This window comes from Peromyscus eremicus, chromosome 4 (genome assembly GCF_949786415.1).
Source record: "Peromyscus eremicus chromosome 4, PerEre_H2_v1, whole genome shotgun sequence".
Classification (NCBI taxonomy): domain Eukaryota; kingdom Metazoa; phylum Chordata; class Mammalia; order Rodentia; family Cricetidae; genus Peromyscus; species Peromyscus eremicus.
Window position 1 is genome coordinate 78824187 of NC_081419.1, and position 8316 is coordinate 78832502.

Sequence of the window (8316 nt, forward strand, 5' to 3'; positions counted from 1 at the left end):
CAGTCTGACGGGCATCTTAGGCCATGTATCTCCAGTTAATGGAAAGAGTTCATTGGGGGAAACGAGAAAAGGTAGTTGGTTTTGTTTTGTTTGTTTGTTTTTTAATTTTAAAAAGTTACGTGGTAAGCCAGGCATGGTGGTACATGCCTTTAATTCCAGCACTCAGGAGGCAAAGGCAGGCAGATCTCTGAATTTGAGGGCCGCTTGGTCTACATAGTGAGTTCCAGGACAGCCAGGGCTACACAGAAAAACCCTGTCCCAATAAAAAGAAAAAGTTACATTTGTGTTTCTCTCCCGCTTCCACCAGCGTGTGTCTGTGTGTGTAGTACATGTGCAGGTGAGGGGTCAGAGGAGAACTTGGTAGAGTTACTTGTTGCCTATTATGTGGGAGCTGGGGGCTTTACCTGCTAAGCCATCTCACTGGCCCCTAAAGGCAGTTTTTTGAAAGCAGAATCTGGGTCCTGCTGGAGAAGGAGGAGGGCTACTATTTCTTTCTGCACAAAATTGTGCTTATGGGTTGGTGCCTGGATCCACAGGCAGTACTGCTGAGCCCACGTAAGTAGAGAGCAGGTCATCATTGAGTTTCACAGAAACTATCATACTGTTCGGTGCTGGGCAGAAACAACCCCACTGGGCTGTCTTTAGGAGGTGAGCTGTGGGTTCAAAGGTATACCAAGTAAGTTTGTAAATAGAGTTCATATGTGTCCTGGAGGATGCTGACCTAATATCCAACTTACTCTTGGAAGCACTAAGCATTAAGGTGTGGGGAAATGCCTCCTTGTATCCTGGCAATTGGCCCCATGATTTAAGATGGTGTGTGCATCCTGACAGAATAAGAGCCTGCCTGCTGTGGGATGGTCTTTCTGTATGCTGTGAATATATGTTGCTACCATTGGTTAATAAAGAAGCTGCTCTGGCCTATGGCAAGAGGTTATAGCCAGGCAGGAAATCCAAGAGAGATACAGGGAGAAGAAAGGTGGAGTTGAGCAGATGCCATCCAGCCACCCAATGAACAAGATACCAGCAGACTGGTAATGCCACGACCATGTGGCAAAAATATGGATTAATAGAAATGGGTTAATTTGAGATGTAAGAACTATCTAGAAATAAGCCTGAGCCATAGACCAAAGAGTTTGTAATTAATATCAAGCCTCTGAGTTATTATTTTATAAGCTGCTGTGGGGCAGGTGGGACACAGAAAAGCTTCCAGTTATACCTGCCTGACTTTGATCTGTATGTTTTGGATTTGAGACTTCCTGAGAGAATGAACCAAATGCATATATCTTCATTCTTGGTAGAGCCAGGTGATTTATGTTGCTCAAGGTAAGACTTTTATCAGTCTTCAAAGCACTTAGCACATACTGGTTTCTGCTGCTTACAAACTCATTAGAACTGATGCTAGATGGCTCTCTCACTAAGAGCTGCTTGTGCCGAGAAGGCAGTGTTGTCTAAAGGTGGCACTCACCTGGCATGTGATGAGGGCAATTCCAGGTGCAGGGCTTCTCAGCTCTGGGCCTTGAGTCTGTCTTCATCAGCATCATCCCGCCTTGCATAAGAGTTGGAATTACAGGGGCTGAAGAGATGGCTCAGTGGTTAAGAGCACTGGATGCTCTTCCAGAGAACCCAGATTCAACTCCTGGCACCCACATGGCAGCTTCTAACTGTAACTCCAGTTCTAGGGGATCTGATGCACTCCCCTCATCTCCATAGGCACCAGGCACTTATACACATAAAGTAATAAAAACAGAATTGGAAGTGCATTTGGAGAAATTAGCTGAATTGCTCAAGGCCACCAAAGACAATAAAGTGACACATTCACATTGAGCTCTGCAGTCACCCTCTCTCTATCCTTGTGTGCACAATCTTTGATGTACTTCAGGGTGACTTTGGAAAGAAACCTGGGATAGGACCCTGTCTTAGGGTTTCTATGAAGAGACACCATGACACAGCAACTCATATGAAGAAAGCAATTAATTGAGGTGGCAGCTTGCAGTTCAGAGGTTCAGTCCATTATCATGGCAGGGAGCATGGAGTGTGCATGAAGACACAGTGCTGGTTACATCTTAATCAGAAGACATCAGGAAGTAAACTGTGACACTGGGCAGTATCTTGAGCATAGGAAACCTCAGAGCCGGCCTCCACAGTGACACACTTCCTCCAACAGGACCACACCTACTCCAACAAGGCCACACCTCCTAATAGTGCCTCTCTCTGAGCTGATGGGAGCCAATACATCCAGATTATCACAGACCCTGACGCTTTCATGCTTTGAAGAAATCAATTTCTGCCTTTGTTTACAAGAGAAAACTTAAGCACCTGTTTTGTTACTGAAAAAACAGTGTAAGCCTTACAGAACTCAGCAGGCCTTTCTAGAAACATTTCCAAATACCAGCAACATACCATATTCTGTTTGTAAATGCCCACTGTAGGTATTTTCATATAGCAGCAATTAAGTATGTGGGTTTAGTATTTGAAAGACACGTGTATCCCAGACTGTCCTTGGTCTCACTATATAGCTGAGGATGACCTTGAACTTGTTGAACCTTATCAACTAGTCCTGTCTGTTAGTTTAAAGGAAAAACAAACACAACAACGTAGCTTGAGCTTTCTCTCAAATATTATTAAAGGACTAACCTTAATAATATTCTTCCCAGAGGCCCAGAAGAGAAACTACAAATTTTGAGAATTATTTTTGGGAAATAAATCTAAATACACCAAGTGTCGGAGCAGTCAGCTGGGTAGCTGGGTAGCTTGGTAGAGGCGTGTAGATTGAAGAGACAATGAAGAAGACAGAAAAGAGTTGAGAGGTCTGCCAGTCGATGCTGGACAGCCTCGAGTTTATTTCACAGCCAGCTTGTATACAGTTTTGAAGGACAGAGGTAGAACAATACATATCACAGGCATTCAACCACTATCTATCCTGTCCTTGAGTCAAGGAGCAGGCAGTTTCATTTTCTCTCGATGTACCTCTGACTGGTGTCAGCAGCCTGCATCTAGCTAGATGGTGTGTTCCTTCCTATGGGCTTGTTATGCCCAGATCACGACCCCAAAGAGACCACTGAAGATTATGGATGTCCAGAATGCAACAGCAAGGTTTATTCTGTAGATACAAGTCTAGACAGGGAACTCATTCCTACACCCAATAGAGTGAGGCAGGGAGGAGTTACTCTTTCTTTGTGAGGCTAGCTTTTTAAAGGCAAAAACCGCAAGCCCTTCAGGGCAGTTGTGTGTGTGTGTGGGGGGGTGTTGGCACAGGTGCAACTCGGATTGGTTCATTTTTATTTTTGAAGATCTCTGTTCTCTTTTAATTGGGTGAGGGTATGTAACCTTTGAATTTACTGCTTGGGGTTACAGTTATCATTTTGGGGGCAGTCTGGCACAAGTCCCAGGCTCTGTCTTTGAGCTGCCATGGGGGCTGGCTGGCCTAGCACGTACTGACTGTGGGGGCTGGTTCAGTGGTCCAGGCTCTGTCCTTGACTCATGCACATAACTCTAAGTTGGTGAGGGGTCCCAGACAGTAAACATCTGGCTGAACTTTGAGCAGTCAGAGTATGTGCAGAAAGGGAGCTACCTCAAGGACTATGTCTTTTGTTCATAGCCCTCCCAGAGACTGTTTGCTCAAGTCTTAGGAAACTGAAATTGAGGCCTGATCTCTGAGAGAAGACTGAGCAGCCTGTTAATGGCATCTGCTTGGTCCTTTCAGGCTAATCAAAACTTTCTCACAGATTAAACAAGTCTGAATTCTATTGACTCAGAAGAGACTTCAGATTCAAACTGGGAAACTGAGTCAGTTGTCGGCTCCCACAACCAAGCTCTCTGTTCGTCGACTTTATTCCTCAGAGGTAAAATCCTATCTACACAGCTTCAGTTCTGTTCTCGTGCCTAGCTCCTTTCTTGCCTGATTTCTCTCTACCTTTATCTGCTGTCCCCTCTAAGTTCTACCTTAATTCTTTCATCTTAATTCTGCCTCATCTAGGTCCTTCTCATCTCATTCTTACCCATCTAGTACTTTCCCATCTGGCTCTTCCTCATCTTCCATCTCGTCCTCAAGTTCTCTCTGGTCAAAATCCTCCTAACCCTCTCAGTTCTCTCCTCAAGTTCTGTAGGGTATTCAGTTATAAACCCAAGCAATAACAATCCTCCCCCTCCAGCCAGGTCACCAGGCTTGAATTCCTACAGGGTCATAAAGGCAGGTAAGAATTTTCCTCAGGCAGTGACTGTCAGGCTTTCTTTTATAACCCCAAAAGGGAGTGGTTAAAAGAGGAGGTCAACTGAGAGCTAAAAGTGGTTAGTATATCAAGAAGGGAATTTATGTGCTCAGTCTACATTCCTAGAAGTGGTTAGGTAAGAAGTTAGGAGTCTATAATGTTAGTAAGGCTGTATAAGAAAGGAGCCGGGTGGTGGTGGTGGCGGCGGCGGCGGCGGTGCACGCCTTTAATCCCAGCACTCGGGAGGCAGAGCCAGGCGGATCTCTGTGAGTTCGAGGCCAGCCTGGGCTACCAAGTGAGTCCCAGGAAAGGTGCAAAGCTACACAGAGAAACTCTGTCTCGAAAAACCAAAAAAAAAAAAAAAAAGAAAAAAGAAAAAGAAAAAAAAAGAAAGGAAGGTCTCTCCTTAAATTACACAAGAAATAAAACTATCTGCCTGACCTAGGAGACATGTGTTGTTTCCATAAGGGTGTTACCTTAGTTCAGGAGATCGCTTGGCTTTGGATACTTGATAGGTATTTTAGATAAATATACTGTTAGGAGTTCTTGGCACACAAGAAAATCATTTTAGGAACCAGCTAATATATATACAAAAGCTAAAATATCACCAATACTTCTTAAGCCATGGCTTGACCTTCAGAAAAGTCCTTGACTTTTCCAAGTAGTAGCTTTTGTGATAGTAGCTGGGTTCCATTGCATTTTCCTGCGGCTTGCAGCAGCTTTCTGTATGTACCTTGGGTCTGAAGGGGAATGCATTTGTGAAGTGTCTGATAAGCAGCATGTAGGCTATAATAGACGTTAAATTATTGGGGTGCTATGGTTTGGAGTACTACCCTAAACCACATATGTGAAAGTTTTAGTCCCCAGATGATGATGCTATGGATTGGGAGGTGACAGAATCTTCAGGAGGTGGAATGTGGCAGGAGGAAATGAGGTCATTGGGGGCATGCCCCTGAAGGGAAGACTGGGTCCTCATCTCCTTCCTCTCTCTACTTCCTGGATTCCATGAGGTAAACTGCTTTGCTCTGCCACATACTTGGTGCCCTGATGGCTTGCTTTGTCAGAGATGGAAGAGCAAGGGAGCCAGCCAGCCGTGGCGCCTGTGACACTGGAGGCCACAATAAACCTTCTTCTTTTGTAACTTGTTTCAGGCATTTCATCACAGCCACAAAAAGGTGCCTAACATACAGGAGAACAGGGTTATTCGGGCTACAGAGGCCTCAGGCTTACAGCAAACCACACCATATTTATCCCACTGACTGATGTAAAGAGGAACTAACCACAGGTCTCCTTTCCAAATTTCTTACATTATTGAAAGAAAATTCTTTGATGAATAATCTTCTTTATCTCATCTAAGACCCCTGTTCATAATCACTCATTTTACATGGGAGTAAGAAGAATCACCACACTGAGAGCCTTACTTTCTAGACAGGTGCCTACAATGAACCATGAGAAACAATATTACTTCCTGCCCAGCTACTATGCAGAGCCTCTGGCAAAGGGAAGGACAGCTTATATCCTGCAGGGAATGACCATTTTGAACCAGGAGCCCAAGCTTCCTAGTCTGTGGTGTGGTCATTTACTCTCTGTGATTAGCTTCCTTGGGGGTGGGTGGAGGCATTGTTCTTTCTCAGCCTTGCTATTCTTGGCTCAGTAAATCCCTGCTAATCTGGCTGTCCAGGAAACATAGGTATGAATGTGATGGATGGTAGTGATTTATGTTGGGACAGACCTGGAGTTTTGTGTTGTAATTTGTAAACTCTACTATTATGAGCCCAATAAGACCTGGCACAGAATGACCTTTCAGTGGGGAGTACAGTGATTTTTTTTTGGACTTCCAGTTTCCAAATAATGATACTGAGACTTGTTATTAATTGTGAAAGCTTAGCCTTAGCTTAGGCTTGTTCCCAACTAGCTCTTAAAACTTAAATTAGCCGGGCGGTGGTGGCACACGCCTTTAATCCCAGCACTCGGGAGGCAGAGCCAGGTGGATCTCTGTGAGTTCGAGGCCAGCCTGGGCTACCAAGTGAGTTCCAGGAGAGGCGCAAAGCTACACAGAGAAACCCTGTCTCGAAAAACCAAAAAAAAAAAAAAAAAAACAAAAAAACTTAAATTAATCCATTTATATTTATTTATGTTCTATCACATGGCTCGCTACCTCTCCTCAGTACTGTATATCCGACTCCCTCCTTCTGGCTGGCAAATCTCCCACCTCAGATTCTTTCCCAGAGTTCCTATCTGTGCCTGGAAGTCCTGCTTATCCTCTCCTGTCTAGCTATTGGCTCTTTATCAAACCAATCAGAAGGTGCCTTAGGCAGGTGAGGTTAAGCAGAGACATATCTGTACAGAGTGTACAAAAAGATTATCCCAACAGTAGTTACATGAGAGCCTCTTTATTTTCACAGTATGAGGGATTGAACCCAGGACCTTGTGCATACTTCCAAGTGCTCTACAATCAGCTACAACTCCAGCCCTTTTTATTTTGAGATAGATTTTTTTTGTCAAATTGCCCAGGCAGGCCTTGAACCTTTGCTATTCCTGCTTTGGCCTCAGGAGTAAACTTGACTTTCAGGCCTATGCCACAGTCCTGGCTATAACCTAAGAGCTTCTTTTGTGACAGGCATTACTCTAAGCTTGATCAGTATAGTTGCCCATATAATTCTTCTCAGTTTTCAATATGAATAATATTGCCTATACCCAAACCCATCAAGTGTTTACAGATTACAGATAGATCACAGATGTCACCCATTTCCCTGGCTAGGGTCTGGAGTTTAAGCAGCTCCATCTTGGGATTCAGTAAGCCCTTCTTTATTAATTCTGTCTCCCCTGTTCTGAGTTTTTAACTTACTTGATAAAGTTTCTATCTGTTGTGACCAAAACTACTTGATCAAGATAGTTACTGGTGAGAAAGGTTAACAGATGAGAGCTAAACCCTAAGCTGTGGGAATCAGTGAACATAACAAGAGTCTGGGCATTGTCAGTTATAATGGTGGGACCTACTGCAGTGGGGGATTTGGCTTATTGTCACATGGTCTGTGTTCCCATCCTTCTAGCTGAAGAACCAAAGCACCCCCATTTCAAGCAAGCCCCTCACCCCCAGCTTGAAACAGGCCTAAGATTAAAAATTCTCAGAGCTGCTGACATAAGTCTCAGGACAAAGTCAGGATGTTTGAAGAGCCATCTGGTAGCAACTGATTAACCATAGAATGCCCCAATGCTGGAGATGGTCAAAGTACAAAGTCAGGATGTTTGAAGGACTTATCTGGTAACAATTGATTAACCACAGAATGCCACAATGTCGGAGGTAATCTATAAAGTTTGACAAACAACCGATTAAAACTACAAAGTAAGATAACACAGAAATTCTGAAAAGCCCCTAAAACTTGAGCCAATCAGAATTGTACCCATACTAGCACCCCTAAATGACATAACCTTGTGGTTTTTGCCTTTAAAAACTGAGCTTGCAGAGGGGCGGGCACCTCCTCTAGCCTCTGATGTGTTGGGGTGCTTGACCGAGGTCTCTGCCGCGGCTTGAATTGAAATAAACCTTGCTTTTGCATTTCGGTGAGTTCGTGTCTCTGGTGGTCTCTTTGGGGGTCTCACACCCAGGGCACAACACTAGCAACAGAAACTTCAATTACCTTTTGGGAAATTACATCCATCCTTTCAGCCTTGGGAAACTATTAGTAAAAGTTCACATGATCAAAGCATAAAGAACAGGCATGTTTTCTCCTGGAGTTTCACCCAAGGGAAGTTCTGCAATGACTAGGAAAATAAAATAAATTTGTTGTTGTTGAAACTGTGACTTGCTCAGGTATTCAGCTACAAGCAACAGGCAACCCAGTTTCAGATAGTGTAATCAAATCCAGTCTGACTGTTTTCTACTGCAACCACAGCCCAGCGATGAGCAGCTTTGGTTCAGTTGGTCCACCCTGTCTTGGCTGCTGTATTGGTGGTATCCTTGTTCTTTCCCTCACAAACACAAAGTCATCGCAGAGCTTCCTGCATCGCATCCAAGTTCAAGACAGGAGGAGATGATGACAGAACTGTGCTTCAGTTTTCCTTATTAGGAAATCAAAGTCTGTCTTACAAAATCCCAGCTGTCTTC